We start from the raw sequence: 14,637 nt of genomic DNA, 5'->3' as shown, positions 1-14,637 counted from the left end.
TAAATAAATAAATAAATAAATAAATAAATAAATAAATAAATAAATAATCCTGTCCACATCATCCAAAGACACATGGTCAAACTCACCCCAAATGGTATAACTAAGACCTGCCCTCTCCACTCCGCCGGATTCCACCCAGTCAGAGTCCAAACCAGTCTGGATCTGAGCGATTTTGTCCTGCAGATACTGTACAAATTCCTCAGCCCTACCTTGCAAGGGGTCATCCCTCGGTCACTGATTAAGCAGTGAGCGGGTCACTCTAAACAAGGTGGCTGGGCAGTTATCTGCGGACTCAATGAGAGCGGAAAAGTAAACATGCTTTGCCACTTCCATCACCACTAGGTAAGACTTAAGATAAGTTCTTAGCTTTGTTCGATCAGATTTGGATCTGCTGGACCTCCAACAGCTCTCTAGGCGTCTTTTCCGGCGCTTCATCTCTCAGAGTCCCTCGGTAAACCAGGGGGACACCCGGGATCTGCAATGGGTCAGAGGCCACAAAGGCACAACTCGATTCAAGGCCCCAGCAGCCGCCCTCTCCCAGGCCGCCACTAGGACCTCGGCAGAGTCATGGGCAAGGGAAGCAGGAAATGTCCCAAGCTCCATCTGGAACCTCTCAGGGTCCATCAGGTGCCTGGGGCGGAACCACCTAGTCAGTTCTGCCTCCCAGCGGCCGGGGGTGGCGTACTGAAACTCTAGCCGGAGAATGAAATGATCGGACCATGACAGGGGTTGGATGGTTAAATCTCCCCTACCCAGACCATTAATCCACTGCCCAGAGATAAAAACCAGGTCGAGTGTGTGCCCTCCATTATGAGTCAGGTCCTGAATTAGTTGAGTCAGGTCTATGGCCGTCATGGAGGACATGAACTCCGAGCCAACTCAGATGCCTCACCCATGGAAGGCAGATTGAAGTCCCCCAGAACTATGAGCCTGGGGAACTCAATCGCCAACCCGGACAAGACATCGAGAAGTTTGGGCAGGGCCGCTGACACGCAGCTGGGAGACAGGTACGTAATCAATAGGCCCAACTGAACTCCAGGACCCCACTTCAAAAGGAGAGACTCACACCCGCCTATCTGAGGGATAGTGACCACTCACGGACAAAGACTCTCCCTAATAATAACCGCCACCCCCTGCCCCTGCCCTGGGCCCATGGCTGGTGAAGCACCCGGAAGCCTGGTGGGCATAATTCCAAGAGGGGGGACACCCTACTTTTAGCCCAACCAGGTCTCCGTGATGCAGGCCAGGTCCGCATTCTCCTCAATGAGATCGTGTATGAAGGGAGCCTTGTTCACCACGGACCTGGCATTAAAATAAACCAGCCTAAGCTTAAGGTCCTGCAATCCTATGCCCCCGGGGGAACGAGAAGAGCAATGAGGGCAGGAACAGGCAACCGCTTGAAGACATTCCCCAATTACGATAGAGCCCTCTGCTCCCACACTCTCTGCCCCTCCCAATCACTGTCAAAATAGGAAGACCCTCCTCACTCGGAGCTGAGTCCACCCCCAAATCCCTACTCCACCCCACGACCATCCGATGGTCTGGACTGCTGTCCGGGTCGAACTCCCCCAAGTTCATTCAGGATCCCTTGGGCCTTCCCCCTCCCGGATCCCCTTAAATTTTATTTAAAAATCTCAATAAAAATCCCCTCAAACTCCTCTTTGCAGCATGCCATCTCTCAGGGTCCCACAACCCGTCATCAAGAAAGATCTTCTGCAAAACAGATGGACGCTCCTGCGAGAGGGGGGAATCGTGCAGCGAGTAAAGTTCTTCTAAGGTATACGCTGGCATATAAAGGGAGATGGTAACGGTAACATCGGGCAATGGAGGGTGCCAGTAGATGGAATTGATGAAAAGTTGAAAAGTTCAGAAAAGTTCAGTCAGCCGGTGGCAGGTCCCAAAGCCACAATCATGATGATAATGGAATAATCAATGGCGGCGACAGCAAAAGCCATAATGAGGTACAGATGACAAGTCTAGAAGAGGGGGGAGGAGGCAGCCTGATGACAATGCCGACGGACCCAAAACAACGGGTTCAGGCACGACGACAGGGACAGCTGCGACCTCCACGGCAGCAAGGAGAAGGAACAGCAGCAGCGGCAGACCCCACAGCCGCAACCACAGCGCCACCAGGTCCACCGCGCTCACGGAGCCAACTCGCCGAGCAGCGGAGAGGGGGGGAACACAATATTGAAGCCCCCTTCCCCCCTGCCATAACCCAGGTCTCACAAAAAAGCAAACAAGCACGAGCAGAGCCCAAAAAGGCCATCTTTTGTATATTAAAGATATACATGGAAACATTTCACCATATGGCAAATTCTTCCAATGACATGTATTCTTCTAGTTGTTTCTTTTTAATGTAATTTGTTCAAATTGTATTATTTGAAAATGAATTCATTACCAAGTGCCAAAGTCCTAATGTTAAAAAGAAACAGAAATAAAAATCATGTTTATTTCTAAGAACTTGCAAAAATTACAATAAACACAAAAAGTGATATTTTCAGAACATGCAGCACTCTCCACCCATCTTGTAATGTGAAAATAGACAGTCTTTGACAGACTTCTGAGATAGTTCTCACAAGAAGCACATGCAGAAGTACTAGCTCTAGCTTTACTGTAAGGTAACAAAAGCTTGCAAGTTTGAAAGTATATCTCTATCCCCTCACCTTTACCATTCAAGAAATTAGGGAGGATGCCTTCTGAGATGTTTTTCATGCCCGTTTTGCTTTGGTGAACTCAGCTTCCCTTGTCTGACTGCAGTCTAAGCTGTGGCTCTTCTTCCTGTCTTCTAAGGTTATTCCCATACACCACGGGTGTCAAACTCACCACGTCATGTGATGTGTTGCGATGTATCACGATTCTTGTTGCATTGCCGGCAATGGAGTGGGTGTGGCTTTGGTATGATGAAACCAGCCCATGGGACAGCAGTTTGACACCCCTGCCATACACCATTACTGCCATGGGTAAATTAAATAAATAAATGTTTTGGGGTTTTTTTTACATTTCCTTTGCTTTTTAGTATTTTCAGATGGAAACATTATCATCAGAAATCTATTGAGTGATAACTGATGGAATTATATGATCAGCTAATCAAGCTGGGTACTGCCATATTGAACTCAATAATGAAAGATAGGTTATGATTCCTCTAGTCCGGTATTCTGGCTGGTGTCCTATGAAATTCTCAGGATTGATCCAATGCTGGTAGAAATGATGTCTACATTTCTCTCGGCATTTTAACTAATGTAATCACCATTTTCTGAGCCGATTTGTGGTGTTGTTATTGGATTGTATACTTTTGTAGATTTTGTGCTGCCAAGCTCATGCTCACTTGTCTACAAAAGTTGCATAAAAACTTCATGTGTTAGGAAAAATTGCATGTGAAACATTCTGATGGGATCAAACTGGTACAAAATGTATATAGCAGGGAAAGATGCCTAGCAGTATGAAGAGGAAACAAAATTTGCAAAAATGAGTGAAAGAAGAGAAAGAGACAAGAAAGAGAGAAGAACTATCAAAGAAGATGTATGTTCTGACAGAAAGTGAGCACAGCTGTGGAGCATCTAAAGGTCATTTTTGGAATAGCTGCTGATTATAAGGGGTGTGTCCTGAAAGCCGCTAATTGCCTTTTGTGAATAATTACTTCCTGTTGTGTAAGCTTGCACTGTAGAAGAAATATAAGGCAGGCAATTTTCAAAGAGGAAGAACACTGAAAAAACAAGTAGAGTCTGCCAGAAGAATGTGGTGAAGTTTGAGAAATCCATATTTTTCTTTTAAAATCAACAGAATGTATTGAGTTAACTTGAGAACCTAAGAAAGGGACAAGAAGAAATAAGGAACTTTCATTGGCAGCTTTCATTTAAAAAAGTGAAGACAAATGGATAGTCTCTCTGCAGTCAAGAGCTGTAATACTTATGAGTGTTTATAGTCATGTTGGTAAACAACTTTGCATATATTTGCAGATAGTACAAGTTTAAAGTAACAGGCAGAAGACTGAAGCTATAATTGGTCAGATTTCAGCTGATAAAATATGATTTATCATACAAAAACAAAACATTGGTAAGCAATTCCCCACAGCAAAAACAATCAAGCAACGTAACAAGCTCCATGCTGAATAACAGAACAGAATAACCGAGTTGGAAGGGAACTTGGAGGTCTTCTCTTCCAACCCCTTACTTAAGCAGGAGACTTTATACCATTTCAGACAAATGACTCTCCAATCTCTTAAACATTTCCAGTGATGGAGCACCCACAACTTTTGAAGGCAAGCCGTTCTACTGATCAATTGTTCTAACTGTCAGGAAATTTATCCTTAGTTCTAGGCTGGTTCCTTCTTTGATTTGTTTCCATCTATTGCTTCTTGTTCTGCCTTCAGGTGCTTTGGAAAATAGGTTAATCCCCTTAGATATTTATTTATTTATTTATTTATTTTAATTCCATTTATATCCCGCCCTTCTCCGAAGACTCAGGGCGGCTTACAAGCTTAGCAGTAGCCTTCATTCTATGTATATGCCTGCTTATTAGGGCTTTCAGCCCCCCCCCCCCAAGCGGCATTATTACAAAGTCAGCTTAATTGCCCCCAACAATCTGGGTCCTCATTTTACCTACCTCGGAAGGATGGAAGGCTGAGTCAACCTTGAGCCTGGTGGGATGCGAACCTGCACTAATTGCAGGCAGCTGGTGTTACTTAAGGAGGCATTAGCCCACTGCTCCACCAAGGCTCTATATATTACTCTATATATTATCTGTTATGTCACTGCTATGCCTTTTCAGTAAACTAGACATACCCAATTTCTACACCCATTCTTTGTATGCTTTAGCCTCCAGTCCCCTAATCATCTGTTTTGTTCTTCTCTGCATTCTTTCTAGAATCTCAACATCTTTTTTTATATATTGTGACCACCAAAACTGGATGCACTATTCCAAGTGTGGTCTTATCAAGGTGTTATAAAATGATATTAACACTTCACGTGATCTTGATCCTATCCCTCTGTTAATGCAGCCTAGGACTTTGTTGGCTTTTTTGGCAGCTGCAGCACACTGCTGGCTCATATTTAAATGATTGTCCAGAAGGTCTAAAAGATCCCTTTTGCAGTTACTGCTGTTGAGTCAGATATCACCAATTCTATACCAATGCATTTGATTTTTCTTGCCTAAATGAAGAACCTTACTTTTTTCACTATTGATCTTGTGCCTATGTTCTGCTAAGAGTAGCAGACCCAAGCAAGAAATATAAAATATATTCTGCATACTGAAATTGAGATATGGCTTCGAAGCCTTGCTAAACCTTAAAGAAAAGAGGCTTTGGGCCTTCAAGAGAAGGAAAAGAAACATTATAGAACAAAACAGAAAATATAGGAAGTCCTTGACTTACAACCACAATTGAAGAGCTTTGTTTTCCAAAGGAAAAAAAAAGAGGGGATGCTCAGAAGTTGCTAAAAGGTGATAGTTGAGTATACTTCACATTCTCCAATATTTCCACCCTGACCCTGGTTTTCTTTTTGCAAGCAAACTTTCCTTTTGTAATTATTAAACTTAGAAAATATTACTTTAACATTCAGCATCAGAAAAGTAAATATGGAACTTTCTCTTCTTTCTGTCTGTATATATACACTCAAAACACATACGCACTATAACTTACCCTTTTCTTTTGTATTAAATTGGAAGGTTCAAATCAGTATATGTCTTACATGTTGATTGCTTCCATGCACCTTTCGATTGGACAATGTCTGCAATTTTACAAGTGCTAATCAGGATAGGATGGGAAGAATTCAGGGTATGAATTGATGGGCTATACTGACAGAACAGTTGCAGAGGCTCAGTGAATATCTTATAAATCTATTGGCTGGGTTTTACTAATAAAGACCTCTTATACTCTCTTTTCCGTTGTGCACTATTGTATGTCAGCAGATTTGGCAAGAAGGAATAAAGGTGTGGTCTACTTTTTATCTCTTTGCCCATAAAATATAAAATTCTACCACATTCCCACTTACAGCTGTTAGCGAAGATTCCATACTGGATTATTATGCTGTAAATTCCTGCATACGTTAGAAAAGGGTTACTGTTAAACAAGCTATTGCAATTTGAATGTAGTCACTTTCTCCTTGAGCCCTTGGAACTTATCATTCTCACTTCAAGCTTTTTATCTATTTGGATCAAGATAAAAGTATACAGCTCCTTAAACTGCAAAGAGGAAGGTGAATAACAGCATAATAGAAACACCTCACTAAGAATATGTTTGGCAAAAGATAATTTATCAAAATTCCCAAATTATAGATAAGAGGTGTCATCAAACCATCCTTTAAGTGTTGTTTGGTAGCAATGATATAAATATCTTTACTTGTGTGTCAACTGAGTTGTGATCAAACCATCTCCAAGTATTGTTTATAGTCCCTATCATGAAAAAAATCTAAAATGTATCTAAAGACTCAAATTCTTTGACTCTTGATATAGAACTGATGATTCAGGAACATGCTATACAGCTGTCAGCCAGTGCCAGAAGATTCATCTTCTGTCATTGCATGGGGTGGCCATAATTTAGTATACCTTTTCTTTGGCAACAAAGCAAATATTATTCTGTTATTCTCTGACACTCTCTTAATATTTATTGAATAAAATGTTTAATACAATCTTTTCTGACAAACAACTGATTTGATTGTATTATTTTTGAAAACCCAAAACTATGAGCTATCAACTGGCTAGTATTTTTTACCTAAAACGTGTGAGAACTGCCTAGCAATTGTTGCATAGGCATCACACATTTGATCATGTCCTATAATCACTTGCATAACCACTATTAATACAAGGAAGTAAAGTATCATAGAGATTAGAAAACAGAGAGGATGCTCTAACAACCTTGGATCATATCTGCTTGTAAAGATCATCTTGGGTTTCTTCTGAAAAATATAGTTTTGTGGTCTTTTGCTGCCAAAGTTTGCTGAGTGAGAGGGATTAATTTAACTATGGATGTCCTACTTTGGATTAGGCTGGAGTCTTTGAAAGCCTCTCCAGCCCTGCCGCTCAACCTCATTTTGGTTTATGACAGTATCTGTTTCACTATGAACAATTGCTTGTTTGGGTCTCAGAACTGAGACTCAAATACTTGCATTTGCAAAACTGTTGAATCATCAAGTTAATTTACATCAATATAATTTATAGAAAGGAAGAAAACCATGCAACAAGTGACTGGTGACTGGTGAAAAGGAAGATTCAAAAAACTATATTCAGATGCCCCAGGGTTCAGAACAGAATAAGTTGGTACTTATCAATATTTTAATTGACTTTGATGAAGAACTAGAAGGATAACATTTGCAGATGACATATAGTAAAACTGAGTTGGACAGCTAGTACATTACATGTAATCCAAGATGATATTGATAGGTTAGAGAAATGGGCAGAAAGTAACAATTACATTTATTTGAAAAAAAAATCACAGTTCTTTACTTAAGAAACTGAAATTTATTTCAGGAATAGCATCAGATATATCTGTCTTGACAACAGGATTTGGAAAAAATATTGGGATGATAGCTGAATACAAATGAATATAAATCAGCAGTGTGATGTGACTGCAAAAAAAAGTCAAATACAATCTTAGATTACTTCAACTAAATCCATGTACAGTTTCCAAATCATAAGAAATAATAGCTCTATTTTATTCTGTATTGGTCATTCTTCCTTAAGTATCATGTCAAATTTTGGACACCATGTTTGGGTAATCTGGAATATGTCTGAGAAAACAATAAGAATTATCAGAACCATGTTAAGTTCAATGAAGATGCATTAATCAAACTAGGAACATTTAGCTTTGTTTAGTCAAAGATCAGCATTGTAGTTAAAACTTTGTATGAATACATCAAATTATGTTAAATGGAAGTTCAATATTTGGGGGTTTCTTGAAATTTGGAAAGTGGAAGGCTTTTCATGCAGAAGTTGAACAATCATTTCTTGAAGTTAATTTGAATGTCTGAACTTAGCTGGAGTTTATACTCATAGATATGATCTCTTCCACCTCATCTATAAAATATGAATTTCCATAATTGTTTAAAGTTGTGATTTGAAACTAGAAACTGGATAGCCTATAGCTAGCCTTCAAGAGTAAGTGGAATATAAATAAAATAAATAATGGCAAAATTGGTCAGATATAGATTCATTTCATTGTTACAATGCAGTGTTCTTCCCTGTTTTATGATAGACACATCTAGATATAACCTGTCTCTGATAATTCTGCTATGGCAAATAGCTACTGTATTACCTATCTTCCATTCATTTTGCTTATCCCATCTCCAAGCCAACTGGTGACTATTCTTACAACAAATGGTAATGAATTTTGTATGTGATATTGCATCATTTTCAATTCTAATGTCCATATTATTAAAATAAATACATAAAATTTAATTAAACTTCTTCAAAAGCATCAAACAAAAAATGAAATTTAAGAAATAACAATACCTATTCAAATATTGGAGTTCCATAAATTCTACAATTACTTTTGGACAGATTAGGCATTAGCAAACACAGCTTCATTTCCAGTAAGATACACCATTTTTATTTAATATCAGTATAATCTTTGCCTAATGCAGGTCTAGATTGGAAAGGCATTTGCAAGATTTAAAATTTTATGTTTTTTCTTTTATTTAAGCACACATGGTTTAAATTTAGACTAACCATTTAAACCAAAAATAATTTTAGTACAGACATATCACTTTCAACTTTATAAGTGGTCAGTTCCATGCTCCCTTGATTCTTCAGGAGATAAATAATTCACTTCAAACAACAGAATAACAACAACTGTTAACAGTAGCAGCTTGAAGAATAAGAAGCCTGGAATAACAATGCAAATGCAAACGATAACAGGAATATAGAAATTCAGTTCTACCTTTTTGCACTTTAGCCATGCATATTTATTAATTAAATTTATTTTATAATAAGGAATAAGAGCCATATTATATCATTTTCCAGTGTATGTACTGGAGTACTTAGAATCCCCAAGTTATCCCTTGAATGGTGAATCTGCCCTTGTTGGGCTAAGCCAAACAGCTCACAGGAATTCATCCAAACTGATTAAAAATATTCTCTCCACCAAATATCATTGCAATGATGAAAAAGAGAAATAAAGCTATTTCATGGAGTTACTGCGAAGAAGTAAAAAATATAGACATTTCTGTGGCAAATCAAACCAAACAAACCACAAAGCAATAGTAATTTGTTACCTATGTTGATAATCATATTTTGCATGTTATATAGTAACCCTTCCTAGTTCATTAGGGCAATAAGAATTTTGGACAATTTCCCCTCCCAAGGTCTCCCAGTGAAATCACAGATGGTTCTTTGGTTCCAGGTCACTGCTATGATGGCAGCAGCATCTTAGAGACAGGAGGAAGAGAATGATAGATGCTGCAGCTTCCAATTCCTCAACTTAACCAACACACTAATAATTTACTTCATCTTCAGATTTGCTTTCATGTTTGTTGAGAACGCTAGTACTGGAATAGTCACAGTTGGCAAAATCAGAGGGGAGAAAACTGCAGAGAGAAGGATTTGGGAATAGTCATATTGAATATATTATGGAAATGCTGTTATGAGGTTCAAAGAGGTGAGTTGCTTTCTGGATTTTGCTTGGCTGATGTAGCTGATAAAGTCAAGCATTCTTATAGAGAATATTTTATTTACAAAAACTGCTTCTTGCTCTAGGCAAACAGGATCTAAACATCCATTTATTGTAGAATGTGTGTGTGTGTGTGTGTGTGTGTGTGTGTGTTGTCACACTCTGCCTAGATAGAAAACTCTAGTAAAATTGTATTTTCTACATTTTGCAGAGGATGGAGTCGCTTTAATGCCATCCAGAAAAAGAAAGATGGCTGCTTTTGAATGTTCCCTGTAACATTTATAGTATGTAAACATTCTGCTTAGTTCTTTAGGCAAGCATATACTACTGATAGGAAAAACTAAATATTTTGGGGAAAGATTGTTCTCACAATGGAAAGCATTGCTTCCACTCCAATTATTGATGTCTGCTGGATCAAACCCTAAGTCTTTAGAGACTAAATATATCTTAAGTGAAGAAAGCAAAGTGGATGGAAAAAGAAATGAATACATTTTATACAATACTAAGTGCATCAGAGTGAATGAACAAAAGTTCCTATTTCTGGTTCCCACTCAATTTTATGTGTATTCCCTACACATTAGCTCTCCACCATCCATCTGTGAATTTTAACTAGCATTTAGTCTTGCCAAAAAACCCCTGCCATTTTAGGTTTACTAGCTTTTAACTTACAGTTAGACTTGGTTACAAATTCTAGTTTCTACATACTGAAAAATGGCAGCTACTGTGGTTCAAGTGACACAGACCCCAGTGATAAGGGAACAAGATCACAGAAATACAAATATTAACTTGACTTTCTGATTTTATATAAAGACAGCCTTTGTATTGGTGGGCCTGCTAAAGTAGTCACCTAACACTCAGTCTAGTTTTATGCTGATATATTCTCGTGCTGCAGACTGAATGGCTAATGTGTGGTGATACTGAATTCTGCAAAAAAAAGTTTCGAGACATTGTTTAATACAAATGCTTGAACAGATGCCATTAAGATTTGAGAACTGGATGGTGCTAGGTTCAGCCAGTCAATTAGCTATTGATAATTAGCTCTGTCTCAAATACCATACTGAAATTTAACACAAAGAACTTAGTCCCAGGCATTGTAGCTGATATATGCTGATTTTTTTTGTTTGTTTGTGTTTTGAATGCTGCCAGCTTCTACAGTTTAAATTCAATTAGATTTAATTATTCCTCTCATGAGCCTGCTTAAGCCATAGTTGGTATTGAAGACCATGACAGTATCAGAATAACTGGAAATGGAATTTTTCATTTCTTTTTATCCACAAAGAGCTCTTGGAAATAAAGTTGTACATGTTTTATAATGTACTTTGGAAGGTGTAATCAAGCATATGCCTCTGTGTACAAACTTTAATTTCCTGTGGGAAACTTATTTCTTCATATTATTTTTCATCCCTTTTTGCTGAACATATAATATCCTTCAGCCATCTGCCTCATTTGAAACTCAGATTGCAACTCCTATTTACTAATAGAGGAGTAAGGAGTATTTTGACAATACGTACATACACATTCACACAGTTATTTCAGGATAAACAGCAATATCAGTAAATATATCAAGAATGTATAGACTTATTACAAAATAATAGTTAAAGGGGCTGGGTAGGAAAGTCCAAGGTTACGTCTTCATACAAGTAGAGCTTACTAGGTATCTTTTTGTCAGTTGTTACCTCAGAGTCCAACCTATATTATTAAATTATTTATTTATTTATTTATTTTATTAATTAGATTTCTATACTGCCCTATTCCCGAAGGACTAAGGGCGGTTTACAGGGCAAAGTTAAAAACAGTTAAAAAAGTACAAAGGTTAAGATAAAGTTAAAATTAAAATAGGATTAAATAACAATAGCCCAAATTTAAAATTTAAATTTAAAATTTAAAAATTTAAAACCCCTCAGTCCAGGCCAGATAAATCAAACAACCATGTTTTTAGGTCCTGGCGAAACGAACGAAGGTCGGGGGCGGTCCGGAGTTCCACAGGCAGGTTGTTCCACAGGGCAGGCGCGTCCACAGAGAATGCCCTCCCCCTGGGGATCACCCACCAGCACTCACTGACCGGCGGCACCCTAAGGAGGCCCTCCCTGTGGGAGCGCACAGGACGATGGGAGATTGATGCTGGCAGCAGGTGCTCCCTAAGATAACCTGGACCCATGCCATTTAGGGCTTTATAGGTCATCACCAGCACCTTGAATCTCACCCAGAGGGCAACCAGAAGCCAATGCAGCTCGCGGAGGAGAGGTGTTACATGGGAGTATTGGGAAACTCCCATCACAACTCGCACGGCTGTATTCTGCACCAGCTGAAGCCTCCGAGTGGTCCTCAAGGGCAGCCCCATGTAGAGAGCATTGCAGTAGTCTAACCGGGAGGTCACGAGTGCATGAGTGACTGTGCGTAGGGCATCTCGGTCCAGATAGGGCCACAACTGGCACACCAGGCGAACCTGGGCAAAAGCCACCCTGGTCACGGCTCCTATATGATCTTCCAAAGTGAGCCGTGAATCCAGGAGGACGCCCAAGTTGCGAGCCCTATCAACGGGAGGTAACACCTCACCCCCATAGTTAAATATGGACAAAACTGGTTCATCTGAGATGCCGGTATGCACAGCCACTCAGTCTTGGCAGGATTGAGTCGAAGCCTGTTTCTCCCCATCCAAACCCGGACCGCCTCTAGGCAACGGGACATCATGTCGAGGGCATCGCTGTTTTGGAGATAAGGTAGATGGTCACGTATACACTTTCATCTTCTGAACTATGCTCTCTTGAATTCAATTAGATTTATTCATATGTAAGTACTATATATGATGATGTTATGAATATTGAAAAATAACATTTCTGCCACACGGACATCTGCCTCAAACAAATTATCATAAGACAGCTTTTTTAAAAGTTGTGATTTGTGTTTTATTTTTTTGATAGCAAAGTTACTTTACATGCTTGCAACAAATAACATTTGGTGGTTTGTATCTCCCAGTCACGAGTTGTTAAAATCATGAAATTATTTTTGAACCTGACACTATCTTCCACGGAACAATTAATTTTCATGTGGGAACTATTAGTACAATAGGAGTTATACTTCATTAAGAACATTTATTCATGATGCTTAAGGTCATACTCCTTAAAGAGAAAATATTAATTGGTAAAAGCATGTTAAAAAGTAGATATTTAAAAGGAGGTCGATGGACTATGTTAAATAGTGGGTTTTTGGTGCAGGAATGATGACGCAAGGCTGAGTACAGGATAACTCATACTTTTATTTCTTGCTGGAACTGTACTGGAGCAAGGGCTGCAACCAGCCGCAATATATATTCTAGCCCCTAGGTGGCAGCCAATAGGTTTGAACCAACCATTGCCGCCTGGGGCTAGCCAATTGCAGGACAGGAGACAGTTAGTCTGGGTTGCTGGAGAGCCATTAGCTGCTCCAGCAACCCACGTGGTGTATCACAAGAGCCCAGTACATAACAGACTACATAGAGGATCTTTTTTATGACTACTATATATACCACTATAGCAGTCTTGGGGAAATACCACTGTACTGATAACATCTGCTGTACCCTCAGCTTAGCTAATGACAGTTCTATACCACCGTAAGTTCCTCTCTCCAATGTCTCATAAAGCAGTTTGAAGCTAATGTGATCTTTTGTAGAGAACATTATGAACCCAACTGGGCTCCTTTCTTTTGACTAATAAAGACCAGAGGAAAGTCATTTGATCAGTACTGCATTGATTATTGTTGATGTTATACAGGTAGAGCTCGACTTAGGACCACAGTAAGACCTGGAACTAAATATTGTGGTAAAGTGAGTCATTCCCCATTTTATGCCCCTGGTTATGGTTATTAAGTGAATTCAGCTTCCCCCACTGATTTGGCTTGTTGGAAGCCAGCTGGGAAGATTGCAAGTGATGATCATGTGACCCTGGAAAGCTGTGACCATTGTAAATGCAAGTGCCTGGCTGCAATCACATTGCTGTGGGGGTGCTGCAACAGTTGTGAGAGTTAGAACCAGTCAGAAGTCACTTTTTTCAGCATCATTATAACTTCCAACAGTTATTAAATGAATGGTCATAAGTCAAGGACTAACTGCAAAGTAAACTGAAAGGAAAAAAAAAACCTAAATCTCATCTCTATTTCACCAGAACAAAAATTGTTATCGATTTTTTTACACATGCTTATGTTGTTTACGTTTATCTGATTATACAAAAAAAAGAAAAAGAAAAGTGAGGTATCTTAATTAGATGCTTTGAGAGAAATCATCAATAGATACTGTACACCTTATTGATCGAGCCTCATTCATCAGGAGTTGGTTGTGCAACCAGAGAAAGGACATTCTTGATAAATGCGCTCTGACCATGAAAGTATTTCCATACTTCGCAAACAATAGAAGCCAGCTAATTGTGCATTTGTTTATATAGATTTTCAGTTGAGTATATTCTGTCCTCACTAATTTTTTTCATATATTTAGTTTTATGGTCTTAATCTCACGTTATGGTTTTTTGTTTTATTTTGTACTCCTCCATAGTTTTGAATTATGGTGATAATCAAGAGTATTTTTATAAATAAGTACGAAAAATGTATGAGTTACATATATTTTATGTTATGGAGTATGAGTTGCATATCCTATTAATATCCTTCACTCCAAATTTTTTTTTTATGATTTCAAACATGATATTTTATCTGAACATATCTAAGTAACTTGATTGTTTTCTGGATTTTATTTTAGGATTTGTTTTTTACTTCTTTCAGTCATTGTAGTTTCCAGAGTATTGTAAATCCTGTAATCTGCTTCTCTGTCACATGGCTAGAATTAAATCGGAAAAAAGGAAGAAGAATTAGAAGAATCAGAATCAAAAGAATCATGAGAATGAGAAGAAGAAGAAGAAGGGGAGAAGTCTTGAAGGATTCCAGTATCATAGAAAATGTTTTATGAAAAATCCTTTTACTTAGATATTTAAATTGTCAATTCTACTACTCACACTTAGGAAGGAATATGGCTAATTAATCTGAATAGTGTTTCCTTCTCAGAATACTATGCT

The sequence above is a fragment of the Vipera berus genome (genome assembly GCF_964194415.1).
Source record: "Vipera berus genome assembly, chromosome: 4".
Taxonomy (NCBI): domain Eukaryota; kingdom Metazoa; phylum Chordata; class Lepidosauria; order Squamata; family Viperidae; genus Vipera; species Vipera berus.
This window is presented reverse-complemented; position numbering follows the sequence as displayed.